We start from the raw sequence: 16,562 nt of genomic DNA, 5'->3' as shown, positions 1-16,562 counted from the left end.
CCTACGCAAGCCAAGAAGCAGGTGTGGATGGAGCTTCTGTGGATGCGAAGCTGATGCCAAGCAGCATTTTCACCTACTTGCTTGCAAAAATCATCCATTGGCTTTGCCTGCTGTGGGGCAGAGAGGTGGGGACAGGGTGAGACATGGCACAGATCCATGCTGGCCTCTGTATCGTCCTCCACCAGCCTCGTGAAGCCCTGTTAGAAGTGTGTGCTCTGACAGAGTGGTTTCTTCTGGAGTGTGGGACTGAAATGATGAAATGATAGTGCTGCAGTCTCTCACTGCCGACGATAGCCCTTGTTTTGTCTTGTCCCGTTGATCAGAATGAAGTAATTTATAAGGACATTTTCCATGAATCAATAAATCCATGCTTGCTGCTGTGCCTGGGAGGTTTAATTTGCTCTAGATACTGCACTGAGTATCTCTGTCCTGAATCACACTGCAAAGTCCTGCTCTTTGGGAGAGGATGGGGATACAGCTACATCCTCTGGGAACACGCTGCAGGCGACTGATGGTGCCTGGTGCTTCTTAATTGTGCACCTCCCAATGTGGGCTAAAGAGATCAAGGAGGGTGTAAGTGGAATAGTTCCTCTAGGTATGTGTGTGGAGCTTGAGGACTTTCTCCGTTGTGCCAGGCAATTCCTGATGTTACAGGTCTTGGGGAAACTGAAGCCAAAAATAAAGGAGGGGAGGGAGCATTGGCCTTTGGAAGGAGACTATGGTGCGGAAGTCTTGGTTACAGGTGGGTTTCCTTTTCACATCTCCGCATGATGTTTCCTGTCGAGAGGAACTGAAAAATTTCTGTTGCACCACGCCACCTCCCCTTCCAAAAACTGCTTTTGTGAGCCTTTTGAAAGCGATGCGTGTGTGTTTACAAAGCCTGCCACAGGATCTGCCTGAAAAAAGAGGGTTCAGAAACACAGCTCTGCTACACATAGAGAAGTCAAAGATAACCCCAAGACCCCCAATTATGAGCTTGTTTCCCTTGCTTTGTCCGAGCACTTTGTCTGGTGAGGCTGGAGCCATGGTCACAGATGGGTTCATCCTATTGCCAAGACCTGGGAGGGGACCTTGTTTTCTGCTGTGCACGATGGGTTTGGGGTAGTTCCTGACTTGCGGCACAATGGGTGTTTTGAGGACCTCTGAGCTGATGGGGCATGGACTGGGGTCAGCCGTCCTCATGAACACCCGGAGCCCGGCTCTCCATCGCACTCTGCCTGCCCGCCTGAGCCCCCGGGGACCCCTCCACTTCTCCTCCAGAGTGGCTCTGAGACCATTTTGCATCTCTTGGAGGTCAGAGCTCATGCTGGGGAATCCAGAAACGTTCCCAGAGCCAAACCACGCCACAGCGAGTGGGTGTGTGCCTGGTCTCTGCTTCTCATTTCCTTCGTCGCTGCAGAGAGCAGTTGAGCTGCACATGGGGTTTCAGCGGGGTGTCCCCTCTTTTGTTCCTATATATTAGAAAAGTCTGTGCATATGTTTACATTTAAAAAAATATGTATGTGTTTTAACATAGCTGTTTGTGAGCTATGCCACTTGGGCCTGGTCTGGTTGGGCGAAGGAGGGATGTTGCTCGCAGCTGCCTACCTGTTGCGCTTGCAGCCGTGTGATGGTCCTGCTGGTTCGGCCATGCTTGCACTTGGAAATAACAAGTGTTGGCAGAGAACGATCCCAAACCTGCTCAAACCCAGCTAGAAAGGCGCTCTCTGATGTGAACAGGCTTTGGAGTAAGTCTCACAGCACCAGTGGAGAGGCTACGTTGCTGTTATTTGTATCGCAGCCTAGCCGAAGCCTTTCCACGTGTGCCCATCTTGCATCTTCTGTCCCCATTTTCCTGCACGCTTGCTGGCATGTTGGAATAAAACTGATGCAGCTTCTGGTGGCAGGGCTGGATGTGGGCTTGTTGCTTGCCACGCTGCTGCCTATCCTCTGGGATGGCGAACGCAAGGTCAAAGCATCATCGTGCCAATGGCAAACTGGAGCAGCCGTATAAAATTGTCATTTTAAATAATTGCCAGAATGGTTTCTCCTCCCTTTCCTCCCCCCCGGTCCCCATGTTCTTCCCCGGCACTGTGTCCTTCCCCACCCACAACCCGGGGGCTGCCTGGATCTGTTCAGGATTTATGTTAAAAGGGAAATGTTACATACGTAATTAAAACATTGTATTGCTGGGTAGAAATGGGATTTGGTGCTTACTGCTGTGACTCTTTCTCATGCGTGAGGGTGAACTGATTGATTACTGAGGTTTGAGATTAAATATTCCCCTGAGCTCTGCTGGCATTTAATGTGGTGGTGGGAGGGCAGAGAGAAGGGGAGGAAAACCATTGTTTTCCTCCAAGGCAAGGAGAGTAGGGGAATGTCTACTGAGCACATCCCCTTGTCTTGCTCTGCATGCCGTCTGCTGTAACAGAGGCTCCCGGTGCTGGTGTCATGGACCATGATAAAGCAGGTGCCTTACTCTGCATCCATGATGGTGGGTGAGCTACTGGTGGGCTTTGCCAGTTCCTCTCACTGCTAGGTCAAGCATTGCATCGCGTCCCGTCCCGTCCCTGTGGCTCAGCTGCATCCTCAACTCCCCACATCCCGGTCCCAGCTCGGATCCCTCTGAGCCCGGCAGCCGGGTAGACCTGCTGTCCCCTCCTTTCTCCCTAGGAGCATACCTTATTTATTTATTTTCTTTAGTTTCTTTTAATCCAAAAAACCCTCTCTTTTTGGTTTCGATGGGAGGGGAGGAAAAACCCCGACGCGCCGTTCCTCAAGCACGTGGCGGGAGCCTTGCTGTGCCGGCGCAGGTTGGAGACACCCGCCTTTGCCCGCTTTCCTTGAAGTCTAATTTTAGCTGAAGGCGACGGGATCCCTCCAGGGTATGACGGAGGTTTCCTATCAGCCTAGACCTTAAGAAACACGCACGCAAACAAAAACAACACAGAAGCACTTAGGTTTATTTGGGTGAATTCTTTTAAAAAAGGGTGTGACTTATTTTTGCTAGCAGCCCCGGCGCACACTGGCTTTGTTCTGCTGCAGTCGGGTATTTCAGGTCTTCCAAGATTTAATCAGAATAATTAGTTACTGTCTGTTTATACCTTCTGTTTTTGTTGCAGAGTTTCCAAAGGGCGTATTTATCTTCCAGAGTGCTGCCTAAGTGTTGCTTAATCATTTAGCATCTGATTTCCTCCAAGTTATCTGTCATGCCGCTTATGTAAGTAAATAAAAAAAAAAGGGGGAAGGTGGGGATGGTGTTGGTGGATTCTGCTTGAGGGGGTTTGTAAGGATTTTTCCTGATTGTCACAGGTTTAATTGCGAGTTGCCTTTGGTTCCCAGCCCGTCATGCAGTGATCAGAGGACTGCATGTTTGGATTGGCGCTTAACGACCCAGCCAGTTTAATGAGGTTGCTTACAGCCAAGCCTTCATGTATACCCCACTAAACTGGCAAGAGCTGTGTTACTCCCTGTCATTTCAGGAGGGGGGAAAAAAAAAAAGGCTTCATAGAGATAAAGGGCTTTTGCTTTCACTTGTACAGTTACGCCTTTGACTCCTTAACCCAGTGGTATCCCTTATAAAAATTCACAGCTATGCTCGGAAATAAGTTACCACTACAAGTTTGCCAGGATTGGAAATTGGGTGTTTTTCAGCCTGTATTTGTACGTTTGGTTTGGGAAGGGGGACCGGTGATGCACACATGTCCTATGTCTTTAACATGGGAGATCAGAAAGACACAGAAAAACACTGCAGGAGAGGATGGGATGGCTGGAAAGCCTCGCAACGAGACAGATGTGGTGCTGAACCCACCCCTGGTTCATGCTCGGCACCTAAACGAATCACACAATGTTTTCCCTTCAATATTTATCACTGAGAGCAGCTGAGGGCGGCCACTGTGCTGATGGCACTGTGGGGCTGAATGATTTGCTTTTTTTCCCTTGGTTTCCCTTTCTTCCCGAGCTAGGGTGGTAGGGGTTGGTAGGGGTTGGGTGCCAGGATGCTGGCTCGTCAGCTGCCCCTCACCGCCTCATTTATCGTGTCCAGCATGCAAACTCTGGGGGCAAGGGTTTGGGGTGCACGCTGCTTCCGTGATGGATTTAGATCCTTTTAAATCCAGAAGCAGCCGTTACCATCAGCTCTTCTGCTCTCCCGTGTGATGGGGACCATAAATTTTCGAGGTCAGTAACTATGTGTTAGCCCTTCTTGGGGATTACGGATGCACAGCGGGGCTTTGCTCCCCCTCCCTGGGAGAAGCTCGTTAGAGCCCAGGGCAAGGGCAAGGTGAGACCATTGGGATCTGTGGGGCTTTGGTGGCTTCAGTAGACCCAGGGAAATGTGCTTGCATGGAGGCTAAGGTTGAAGTCCATCTTCTCTGTGCATTTGTTGGGGAGAGTAAAGACGAACCGCTGCATTGGGGCATGCGTTGGACTCTGCCATGGCGGAGCTGAAGCTGGGCAGGTTTCCCACATCCTGTCCGCCTCACCCAGCTCCCAGGCAACATTTTGGGGAGATGCCAGCAAATCCTCTGTCCCCTCTGGGACCGACGTGGCAACTGTCACAGCTGGCACTGGGTTGCTGATGGCCCTCGCTCTTTCTGCTCTGTTGTGCGTGGGGGTGGGAGAAGTCCAATTTGATGGAAATATTCCTAAGGAATGCTGTCGACCTGATTTTTTCCTTGACATTTACCCAGCTGGAAAGCTGGTGGAGGTTCAGACAACACCTCCCAAAGCGCTGGGGATGTGTGATGTGCAGCGTGGCCATTGCTCCTGCCCAGCATGGCCCCTCCAGCCACAGCGAGGGATGCTGGAGGAGGTGGTGGGTCTCTAATCCCCATCCTGCTGGTGCGTGCCTGCCTGCTTCACTCAGCCTTTTGCAGATCTGCTTGGTTTGGGCAGAGGGAGAGGTGGGGAGGAGGAGCAATGCTGCTGGAAGTTGAGGAGGGTGAAAGAACAGAGGGGAAGGGAGGTGGGCAGCGTCTTGGAGGTGGATGCTGGGAGGAAGAGGAGATGATGTGGCTTGTTTGCCTGGTGCTTTAGAAGCTGCTTAGTTAAATGAAGCATTCACTAGGGAGCTACATTTGGCTTTTAAATAGCTTTGGAGCGTGTGAATGCTCTGTGTTGCTCTCTTCTCCTTTCTGCGGCGGGAGTCACCTCCTGTCCCCATGTGTCTTTGAAGATCGTCCCCCTGTTAGAAGTCCACCTTGGGACACAGGAGGTGCAGCTTGGTGGCCATGTGCTTTCAAAACCCCTTCCAGTTCTCCCTAAGCTCCTTGTCACTCCAGACCACCCACCCCTTGACTTGTCCCAGTCTGGCTGCTGCGAGCCTCAGCAATTGGGACTTACCACGGGTCCCCTCTCCCGCAGAGGCCACTGCACGCCGGGAGGTTTGGTGCTCACCATGCAGCAGCGGCTGGTCTGGGATGAGCTGGCTGGTCTTCCATCACCTCTCTTTGAGCATCCCACTTAAGGCAGAGCTGATGTCCCATTGGCTTTCCTATGCTTTTGCAGGCCTGTGTGTTTCTTCTTTCCCTTCAGCCACCTGAAACACTCCTCCAAGAGACTGGAGAATGATTTTTTTCCTGGAATACCTTATTTCCCCGGTTGTCCCTTGGTGCAGAACTGGATGTTCTTTGTGCGCTTGAGCATCCTGCTACCTGGTAAAGGAAATTCGTAGCGCTTAGTTTTTTTTAATTCCTGTAGGAAATGAAAGTATTTCAAGCTGTTTCCTCTTCTTGGGCCCCAGCATAACGCACCTCTGTGACGGAGGATGCCAAAGGCAGACATAAATCCTAAGGATGGGGATGCAAAGGATGTTTGCTCTCCAAAAGACTTCATCTCAGTCAAGGACGGGGAATATTCCCCTACACCATAGCCACTCTGGGGGGATGGGCTGTGTCCCCCCACGCAAGCAGACCGTGGCCACTGGTGCCCTGAGGCATGGGGCCACTTCCCTGCTCTCGTCCTCTGCCATGTGCCCACCAGCCACTTCCAGACGTGGCGGGGGAAGGTTTGGGAGGAGCACACCCCGTTTTCCTCATAAAACTCCAAACAAGAGGCTTGGCCTGGTTTAGATTTTAAAAATAACTTGCACATTTGGAAGCTAAAGTTTCAGAAGGGCTCCGAATGGGATAATGGCTTTGATCGTGGCAGTTCGAGATCAAGGGAGGGCTTTTTAGGTTTGCTGGATCAGCTGGAAAATATATTGTAGTGTCTAGACTTTATCATCCTTGAGCAAGGCTTTTTTCTCAACTCTACAAAAGGTCTAATCAAAAGCCCACATACAGTTGATAGGAAGGCTCCTTCGGAAAGGAGCCTGCTCTGGGTTTTGATTGTATCCAGAAGCAAGTTGAAAGAGGTGGAGATCAGCTTTGGACTTTGAAGGACCTCTGAGTCTCCACTTTACAGGCGCTGCCATTTCTGATGAAGCTGTTGGCGTGGATGGAAGCTGTTGTGTCAGCGGCAGGGTGAGGAGGCTGGGGACGGGGACCTGCTGTGTGCCAGCTCCCCAGTCCCCAGAGCAGTCGGTTATTGCAGCTGAGCACTGCTGAGACCTTGCTGCTTGCCCTTTGACTGCTGCAGTTGCGGTCAGCTGCTCAGACCAGCATCTCCCACAAATGTCTCAGTTTTGGCTGTGTAATAACCATAAACGTCCATATTTATTGGTGTTTGGACAGAACTTCAGCATTTCTTGCTTAAGTGTAGAAAATGTATGTTTTTCTCTCTTTACTTTCCATAAGTGGGGTTTTAAAATAATTTTAAAAATTATTTTATTTTATTATTTTATATTTTATTATTTTCCATAATTCCAAAGGATTAGAGGCAGAGGAGTGATTTCCTAAGGTGCCTGGAATAAACTCAAAAGCCTGCCTTGAAGGTGAGGACATCTGGCCACATGCATTCACTGACTCTTCCTGAAAGTCCACATACCAATTGAGCTCCGTCATGTTGGAAGATGCCCCATTGAGAAAGCAGAGGCAGTTTTTCTTCGAAACGCTGTGTTTGTACACAAGGGTCTTGGGTGTGTTTTGGCAGGTGTGTCGTTGGAAAATTCATCGCCAACCATCTCCTTGGCATGCGCTGCAACGCACCGTGATGCCGCACTCAGTGCCCGAGGCTTTGGTGGAGTTGCAGCCTAGCTGTGAAAGCTTCAGCTGGAAGCTTTGGAAAACATTTGGAAATGTTTTGGAAAATATTTGGATCAAGGATGTCGTAGCTCTATGTCTGGTTGTTTTCCTTTGCTTTGTCCTTGAGAGAGGGAACTGCTGTTGGGTTTCTGTTTTTTCTTTCCATCAATTACTCTTTTAGACATACTTATTTCCAGGGATGAATCAGAGCAAATGCCAGCGTGTAAACAGTCTGTGGTGTAAAAAGGTATTAAAATTGGGCTGGAAGGGATCTTGAGAGGTTACCTTGTCCCCAAGGCAGGGTCAGTTGAATCCATGCATCGAACTGGAAAGCGATCATGTTTGCTAGGAGTTGTTTTCTCATAAATTATCTAAGGAGCAGAGGCAAAAATCTACCAAATAATGCTGTCAGTATGTGTGCACAAGCCTCCCTCAGTTTATTCAAATCATTTGCTGAATAAGTGTTGAAAATTAATGCTGGGTTTGTTCCCAGAGCTATTCAAATTAATATTCCAGAGTAACCTTTTCCGCCTTGGCATTTGCCAAAATATTTGAGCTTTCATAGATGAGATGCCTTTACCCATAGTCTGCATTTGATGTGGAGCCATCCCTGTTTTGCCCCATTTCTGAGACAACCAGATCTCAGAAGCCCCACTGGGACGAAGAGCAAAGTTTTTTCTTTGTTTCTTGTGAATTAGATGTGACTTTTCAGTTCTCCAGGTGGTCTCTGCTTGAGCTGGAGGGCCAGTGACAGAAAGCCCACAAACCCACCCCGACAACACGGGATAGTTTGGGATGCTGCAACGCCAGCCCTGTGGAAATCAATGGCAACCTCTCCCCTTGACATCTGCAGGTTTAGATAAAGCTGCGAGATCCTGGGCAGTGGTGGGAGAGGAGAAGTCTCACTAGAAATCCTCGTCTGCTTTGAGATCGAGAGCCAAGCGATGACTTTCAGTTAATTTCTCCTGCGTCTTCCTCTGTCCCAGCTTTCTGTCTTGAGCGATGGATAGAAAAAACTATACACAAGAGCCCTAGCTTAATCCCCTTGCCTTTTAAAGGTGCTGCAGAGCTCCAGTGGGTCTTTTTTCCGTGCTTATAGCTCTCCATTTCAGTGATGAAAGGTTTTGAAAGAGGTTCACCTGTAGCCAACTGGATGCTGGCTTGCTCTCCAGCCAGCGTTGTGTTGGTATTAGCATCCACACAGCCCAGATGGTGACTGGTTTTCCTTCATCTGGTCCTTTCCTCAACCAGTTCATAGTAGGTGATAGCAAAATTCATCCATCTTTGGCCATGTGGCAGGCTTGGCGAGCCCCCCCCCCAGCCCATCTGTACATTTAAAGTCAAGATGGCTGGCATTAGCGTTATTGTTTGGCCAAACGTATGCAGAGACATCACAGCTTAGATTTGTTACAGATGGGTTTCTGGATATAGTCTAAGGCATTCTGCCAGCCAATTTTATATCTGTGTAAAAGTGATTGGCATCCCTATAAATAAAGCTGCTGTGGGGTTATAAATCTAAATATACTTATTCATTAAATTATTTTTACATCTCAAGTGGGTTGCCATCCTGGGTTATCATAAGCGAGCCATGCTCTTCGCATGTGTGTTATCCGCAGCTCCAGAAATGCAGCTTCTGAGGCTTTGAAATATTTTTTCCCTTGCAAATATGTGTGTGTGAACTATCCATGAGTCCCTGTGCCACGGTGGGGTGAAGGACCTCTTCACTGGGACCTCTTCACGGTCATCACTGGGAATGACCCTGTCCCGGAGACTGCTGTAGACAGAGCTTCAGAAGCAGTAGTGGCTGTAAATACGGCAATGTGAATTCTTTCTTTTTTGGCTTACAAATGAGTATGACTTTGCTGGGGTATTTAGTCCCCATGGCCAGGTAAATACTACTTGCATGGCTCCTTCGGTGCTGGGAAGGACTTCCCCACTAGCATGTCCATCCATGTCCTCAGGCGGGGAGTTTCGCAAGGGAATTCCCTCTGTGCTGTGGGCTGGGCTGCGTTGGAAAAGGGGTCTTTCCACCTTGTTTAACCATGCCTGCTGTTGTTTCAGCTACAGGAGCAAGGAAAAAAGTCCCTCAGACCAGCTCCAGGCACTGTTGTGAGCTGGGGAGGTGCAGAGCCGGAGGGAGAGCCCGGCCAGCTGCCCACGCAGCTGGGCAGCAACGCAGACGCTAGTAAATCTGGCTTGGTCTTTGAACAGGCTTACGAAAACACTGTGAGCTGCAACCTCCAGTTTCTTTGAATATTCATTCAGTAAATGATGAAGCATAGAGCACATGTGCCTGAGAGGCAGAATATCAGCCGCCTCACTTTCCTCAGTAATAACGTACATTATTGAAAGTTAACCTATGATTTTAGCTTAGTTTCCTAATGAAAGGAAGCTTTAAAGTTGGTCTGTCCGTCTGCTGCTCCTCCCCTGTCACTGACAATTCAAGTCCATTGGCTGGTTTTGCCCTCTATTCCAGGTTGATTTTCATCTCAAATATGTGGAGCGGCTGCAAGTTTTGTCAAAACAGGCATCAGGTTAGAAGGGTGTTGTGGAGGTTTTTTATTAAGGGAAGGGATGCAATGAAAACTCAGTCTGTACTAGACACCAGGGAATACACATAAATGTTATGAACATCCAAGCCATAAAGAGTGCTTTAGTCAGATTTACCACGTTATGAGACACCAGAGAGCCCACGCTGCAGGACTCTGCACAGACACGTAGGTGTTGCAGCAGGGATGTTCGCCTACGTGAATCCTCTGATGTCTAATAAATGTAAGTTCATCCTGCAGCCTTAATATAAATGTTGCTTATATTGCTTAGGTTCACAGAGGGAAATCTCTTCTTTGTTAGTGTTGGTATTCCTAGTGCTGCTTACCCCACCGAGTGTAGTTTCTGTAGCATAGCAGGGTCAATGCAGCCTTCTAGGGTCTTCAGAGGCTGGTAGCAACATTTGCATGTCTTGACCCTCTGCTGGAGCTGGTTGCTGGTCTGCGTGCCATTCGGCATTGCAGAGGCAGGGGAGGACAAGCTGCTGGGATTCAGCATCCTGAAGGTGGGAGCTGGACGATGGTGTTGAAAACCTCACCATCTTCCATCACAGGAAAGCTTAGCATGGCAGATGAGCAGCAAATGGAGAGGAGAACCTGTCAAGCCTGCATGGTGGGTCTTGTGTCCCTGCCCCTGGGTTACTTCTGGTGCACAGTGGCTGAGTTGTAGCTGCATGGTGGAGGTAAGAGTTGGCATCTGGGTTGTATCCTGGAGGTACCGGGGTGACGTATGGCTTGGACAGACCGACTGTATTTGACAAACTTAGAAGTGAAATGAATCACCTTGCTTGGTGCAGGTAAGGGCAGAGATGACCTTGGCTGTGGCGTGAGCCCTGCTGTGTGGCTGGTGCCAGCAAACAGGGAGGTGGTGGCCTCCAGGAATGATGTTCCCATTGTCCCCGTGTCCTGCTGCAGACCCTGATGCAGTAAGGGAACCCCTTCCTCCCCAAATCAGCAAACAGCTCCTGGTTGGCATGTGTTGCCCAGGCTCTGGAGGTCCTGGTGTGGGTGCCCAGAGCATCCATAAGGTAGTTCGGGGGTTATGGTGTGACCAGCTGCGCTCGGTGCTGCTGGGAGCTAGCTGCTGGTAGATGGGTCCTACATGGGTGTGTGAGATCCTTGCATCACCTTATGTCTCACGGGCGGAAGGGAGAGACCCTGAAAGACCGGCCACCTGCTTCCCTGCAGGGATATGATGGGGTGCAAACAGGACTCAACGTTCATTGTGTTCTTGGTGAGCTGCCAAATGTTTGCATATCTGCCTGGCTTTTACTGGTAGGTGTCAATACTATTTTCAATGCCTGGTTTTTGTTCTCTGCTTTCCACCAGAGCTTGAATTCTTTGCAGTGTTGGGGTTTTTTCTCTTTGTTTCTTTTTTTTTTCCCTCCATTTGGTGCCTTAGTAAGAACACAGCTGAAGTACTGGGAGCCCAAACTAAACCTGTCTATTACGCATTACCCGATTAGACGCCATGGTAATAAGCATTTGAATCTAAAGCTAGATTAGGCAGGGAGCAGTCTGCAGCTGGATTTGCATAGCACGCATTCCTTTTCCATATGACGTGTTGGTAAATCTACTGAAAGTGAATTTATAAAGCACTGGCGTGCTTCAAGTGCTTCTGTTGATGCATGCGTTGCTCTCCCCACAAGGCACTCAACTGGGCAAAAAATGCCTGGAAGATGCTTTTTCTCCCCTCTTCCTGCTCTCATGGCTTATGTTGCAGTCGATGGGGATGGGTAGCTCTTGCCAGCTGTAAAAGCCTGCATTAATGGGATTTTGAAAGTTTTGGTCTGTAGAGGCAGTTATTTCAGGGTGTTTTCTCTTGCTGTGGCATCTGTGGCAGTAGTGGAGTGAATCTGGAGTTTTTAGGTACCTAAATCCAATTTGCAGCTTCTTCAAGCTTTTGCTGCAATGTTATAGGTCTTGTGCTGGAAAATGCTGCGAAGATTTGTTATCCAAAAGCCATTTAATTTCCTTCCCCTGTGGACAGTCATGAGATTGTGGGTGATCTCAGGGTCGCTTTCTCTTTGAGTTATTTCATTAGCCTGTGTTTAGGCCATCCAAACTGCAGTGTTAATTTGGAGCAATGGGCTACCAAGGTTAGACACGGAGTAAAACGTTTTTCAAGGTTTAGTTCAGTGGCTAGGCAGCAAACCTGCAGGCTCTCCATTGTAAGGAAGCGTTTGAGATGGAGGTTCTGGATGTTGGAGGTTCTGGATGTTCTTGTTCTGTTGTAGGGACTGTTTGAGATGGATGTGCTTGTGCTAAGAGCTAAGCAGAAAACAGCCTTACCCAGCCCGTTCTCGTGGTGACCTCCGTCTCGTGGCAAAGCGTAGAGCAATGGTACCTTTTGGCGTCTCAGCAGAGATGCTCTGACATCGTTGTAGCCCCCGAGCCAGTGACTTGGCTTTGCTTTTTTGTTGTCAGGGCTCTGCTTAGCCACTTTGGGAGCCCAATGAACGTGCCTCGCCCCACTTGAAGCCTTTGCTTGGCCAGCTTGTGACCCTCGTAGCATGGGCATGAGGAAGTACAAATCGAGGAATAGAGCTCAGCTCCCTGGGTTTCAAGCTTGGTTAGACCTGCTGGGCTCTGCTTCGTTATCAGTGGTGTTGTCTGGGCCGTGTTGAAAGATCTGGCGAGCTGGTTAATGGAAAGCTGCAGCCCTGAGTAGCTCCTATCAGCAAACTCAGTCGCCACGTCTGCTGCTAGAGGTGTTTCAAAGCTGCTAAAGGAATGGGGGTGTGTTTTGGCGTGTTGGGGACACACGTTCTCACTGGAGAGCTGGGCAGACCTGATGTCAGTCAAATACATTGCCCTGAAGCCAGGAAAGGAGGTGAGCTTTGAAGGAATGTCACAAAGGCGTTGATCACCAGTGGTACCGTGAAGTCTTGCCCAGGTGGCAGATGTGAAGAGCTCTGCAAGACCCTGCCACCACCATGACTCAGGAACCCTCAAAGAGGTGAAGTTCTCCATTGCTTCGGATTGTGAGTAAACCAGACTGGTGTCAATGGGGAGTAGTACTTTCACTTTGCTGGCCAGAGTGGTGGACTCCAACCCCAAGCAAGAAGTCATCTGCAAGGAGTTGTGAGCTTGGAAAGGGCCAGGAGCATCAAGGACTGGTTCGAAGACTCAAGAAGGCGAGTGAAGTGATGGTCTTGAACCATGGAGCATCTCTGCAGAGATAGCAGTGGGCACGTGGGAGGGAGCTGGCGGATGGAAGAGGGCAGAGCATGGTGCAGAGGGCAGAAATGGGTGACATTGTGGCTTTCTGAGCCCATGTCATGCCTGTGGTGGCCACTGGGAAGGTACGTCTGTGCTTGTGGGTGTGTCTGGAGTGTGGCTAGTCCCAAATATACAGACACCCAGATTGCCCTCCTGCAGCAGATGAGATTAAATTAAAAACTTCAAACACAGTTATCTTGTCTCGAGGTGTCTGAGCCTCTCAGGATCCCCTTGGGTCACTTTTTCAAGCACTTCTTTGAGGCTGGTTTTTTTTGTTTTTTAATGAAAAGGGAGATCATTGTATAAATATCTACAGGGATGGGAAGCTTGTATTGCAATTTGTGGTGGGTGCAGCGTGAAAACCTGCAAAGAAGAGAAATCGACTTCTGTACATAGCCCTGGTGGGGAGGTGGCTGCTGTTGCTGCGATATTGCACCTTCGAGGGGGGTTTCCTCACTGGAGCGTTTGCTCCAGTGGGGTGGAGAGGCTCATTTTTTAAGCAGCATATAGAGATGGAGGCAGGCAGGATGCCTGAAGCATTAGAGATGCTACGGATGCTCTGTTTGGACTTCAGAGTGTCTGGAGAAAAACAGATTTGGTTAAATTAATGCACAAAAGAAAAAATAAAAATCCTGTGCAGGTACTCAGTGTGTTTAAATTTGGTTTGTATTGATGCTGCTGATGCTGATACTTTCCTGGATTAAGCGTTAAAATAGCCTCTATTGATTTTTAAATGCATCCCCTTGGGATCTCTACCAGACAGATGTTCCCCTCTGGATGCTCCTGCCGGGAAAGAGGGACTTACCTTCGGTCCATCCATGGCAGTGATGTATCAGCCGACGTCGGAGTGAGCCCTTCCTTGCTGCCTGCCATCAGTGGGAGGTAGGATAGTTAGGCAATTAAAACAGCAGGCCTCCATTAAGCCAGGGCCTCCAAATTGGAGGTGGTGGATTTGAGCAGCTCTCCTGGGAAACCCGAGTCCCGCTGTCCTGTGGCATGGGGTGGTGCAGCTCCATCCTAGTCAAAGCAGGGCTTTTACCATAAGCTACATCGTGTTGCATCCACATAAAAAAAAAATGTAATCAAGCCTTCCAATTAGTCTCGCTTGCTGTGCTCGCCTCCTTTTCTTTGTTATGTTTAAATGCAAACAGTCTTTTAGTCTAATGTGATAAAAATTGCTGCTTTTTCCCAGGCCGGGTGGGAGCAGGCGTCATGTTGGAGCTGTTGGGATCGCGTTGTGCCTGATGCGAGCTCACATATATTGTTTTTCAGTGTTCATCTGCTGAAGCACAGGGAGGTATTAGTGTTGTACTGGAAGGAAAGCGGCCAGCGGGCCATTTCTGCCATCAGACATATTTATCAAGGAATTGTCAACCCCAGGTTCGTACTTTAGGGGGAAAAATCACTCTGGATTAACATCAGGATTTAAAAATCTTTAAAGGGAAATCAGCATTGCAGATGGGTAGGCCAGCTGAGAGATCTGACAAATGTGGTTTGTTTGCTTTGGGCACTTCCTGGGCTACAAGTTTAATGATATCTTGAAGTTTAATGATATCTACCCATCAGGGTCCCTGTTAGGAAGGACTCCTATTTACAGCAGCCTCCACCCAGTTTCCATTTTGAAAGAGAAGAAAAACCAGCTTGCTACACACCACAAGCTGCATGAACACCAGCGGTTCCAGTAGCCTCACCTTAAGCATGGATAATCCTAAAAATCTCCAAACACAACCCAAAACTAGCCTGTCAGGACTCAGCCGGTAGCTCCTTGTTGCCTTGTTGTGGTGGTGGCCCCACGGCAGACTCTGCTGTGCTGATGGACTGGAAGCGTCTGCTGCTGAGCAACTTGGAAACTCCAGTTTGCAAAGCCAAATTAATTAAGAGGCTTTAAGAGAGGAAAAACCTGCCTGCCTTCCCCCTCGATTTTACACTCGAAGAGCCCGTCTCACCCTGGGGATTACTGCTGAAATGGGGAGCAGGGAAATGGAAAGCTCAGCAGCGAGGCTTTGCATAAGATAGATAAATCAAAGTCAGAGCCCAAATATTCACTGGAGGAGCAGGGCTTGAGGCTGAGGGGGAGGAAAACAGGGGGAATTAAAATAAAGGAAAGCTTTTATTGAACCATTGTTCTCCAGGAAAAGGCTAATTGGCAAACAAATATCCTCCTCCAGTGGGAAATACAGCTCCTCTCTCGACGCTTGCCAGGCTGTTGAGTTTTTATTGACAAAATTTGCATCGTCAAAGGGAGTAGTCGGAGCTGGGAGTGATCTCAGAAATGAAGCGACTTAAATCCACATCCTTTCAGATGGAGAGGGAAATATTTGAGAGGGGGGGTCTCCTTCCAGCGGTCAGGCTGGGAGGTGGTCCCGGCGCCCAGCATCTCGGAAGGTTTCTGATCACTGAAGCTGCTCTTCCTGGCTAATTATATGTAACTTGTGATACGCTGGGGTGGGCTTCACAGCTCGGTATTATCAGCCTCCTGGAGGTGTTTTGTGCTTTGCGTGAGCGTTTTCCCCCAGTTGGGGCCAAAACCAGTGATGGAAATGGAGTGGGGCTGGATGTTGGCTGGTGCTTGTGCCAGGTGATGAGGATAGAGCCGGGATGGGGGAGGATGCTCACCCCGGGATGCTCGGCAGGGCTGTAGCAGCCCCCTGAGCTGCCCAGGGGGTCTTGCATCCCTCTCTTGACTGTTTTTGGCCTTGAGGGCTGCCTGGCCAAGGCTTGGCATCACCCAGCCTGGACACATCGCAAAGGCTTCCTGAGAGGAAGCCAGGTTCAAATGGCAAAGGACAACTTTTGTGAGGGTCTTCTCTGCAAGGCTGCAGGCTTTCAGGAGAGCCCCGGGTCGGTGCTAATCCCAACCCGCTCGTGACCTCAGCTCTGAAAGGGCCGTCTCTGCCTCTTTGAGCCCCACCACAATGCAGCGCCAGCAGCTGCTGCCCCGAAACAAGAGCGGGGTGAGGGGAGCACCGGGAGGGACGGCCCCTCGTGCCACCTTTCCTTTCTGCCGGGTTTTTCTCTGCTGCCTTTTGAAGCCAGGCTGGGGCACAGGGAGGGCAGAGGGATGCTCCAGCATCCTTCCTGGAGAGCCCCCCTCCACCTCCACCTCTCTCCGCCTTCCTGGGAAGTCTCTTGGGCTTAACCCACCTCCAGCAAGTGTTGTGCCTGGGTTTCAGGATGCAAATCATTCACAGGGCATTTAAGGGAGCAATATGTGACTTGAAAACTCTTTCTTCCTCCCACCACCAACCCACCCTGCTTTTTGGTTTGCTTCTGCAAAAGAAGGACCACAGATCCGCCCAGCTGGAAAAAGGCACGTGTGCATTTGTAGAATTGGGTCGTTTAGCACTCTAGTGAGTATTAAGAAATATATATATATTTATATAGGTTCGCAAACTGGGTCTTGTCTGTGGTTCCACGCTGCTTGTCCTTGTTCCTGAAATAAATGGCATTTGCCCAAGCTGATCTCCTGGAGCTCCTGTAAGAAGCGGTCTGTAGCGGTTTAGAGGATCTGGTGCTGGCACTCAGCTCGTCACCGATTAAGTTTACCCTTTTAGTGGAGAACTCGTGACCTCGTTCAGTGTTACTGCACTGCTCGCCATCTAGCTGACTGGGAAACTTCCAGCAGGGTTTGTTTTTTAATTCTCAAAAACTAAACAAAGTTTTGCTCTAGCAGCATCTTCCCTGGTCAGAT

The 16,562-nt window shown here is 49.4% G+C and overlaps 1 protein-coding gene across 2 annotated transcripts in view; it reads left to right on the top strand.

Moving 5' to 3' along the window:
* DAAM1 (dishevelled associated activator of morphogenesis 1) overlaps nt 1–16,562 on the top strand; it is a 100,012-nt gene that overhangs the window by 16,479 nt on the left and 66,971 nt on the right. For both annotated transcript variants that reach the window (XM_050897251.1, XM_050897252.1), the window contains exon 2: nt 3,102–3,199. The gene's annotated coding sequence lies outside the window, so the exon portion shown is untranslated. The remainder of the gene's footprint in view (nt 1–3,101; nt 3,200–16,562) is intronic.

This window comes from Gymnogyps californianus, chromosome 5, assembly GCF_018139145.2.
Source record: "Gymnogyps californianus isolate 813 chromosome 5, ASM1813914v2, whole genome shotgun sequence".
Lineage (NCBI taxonomy): Eukaryota > Metazoa > Chordata > Aves > Accipitriformes > Cathartidae > Gymnogyps > Gymnogyps californianus.
This window is presented reverse-complemented; position numbering and strand designations above follow the sequence as displayed.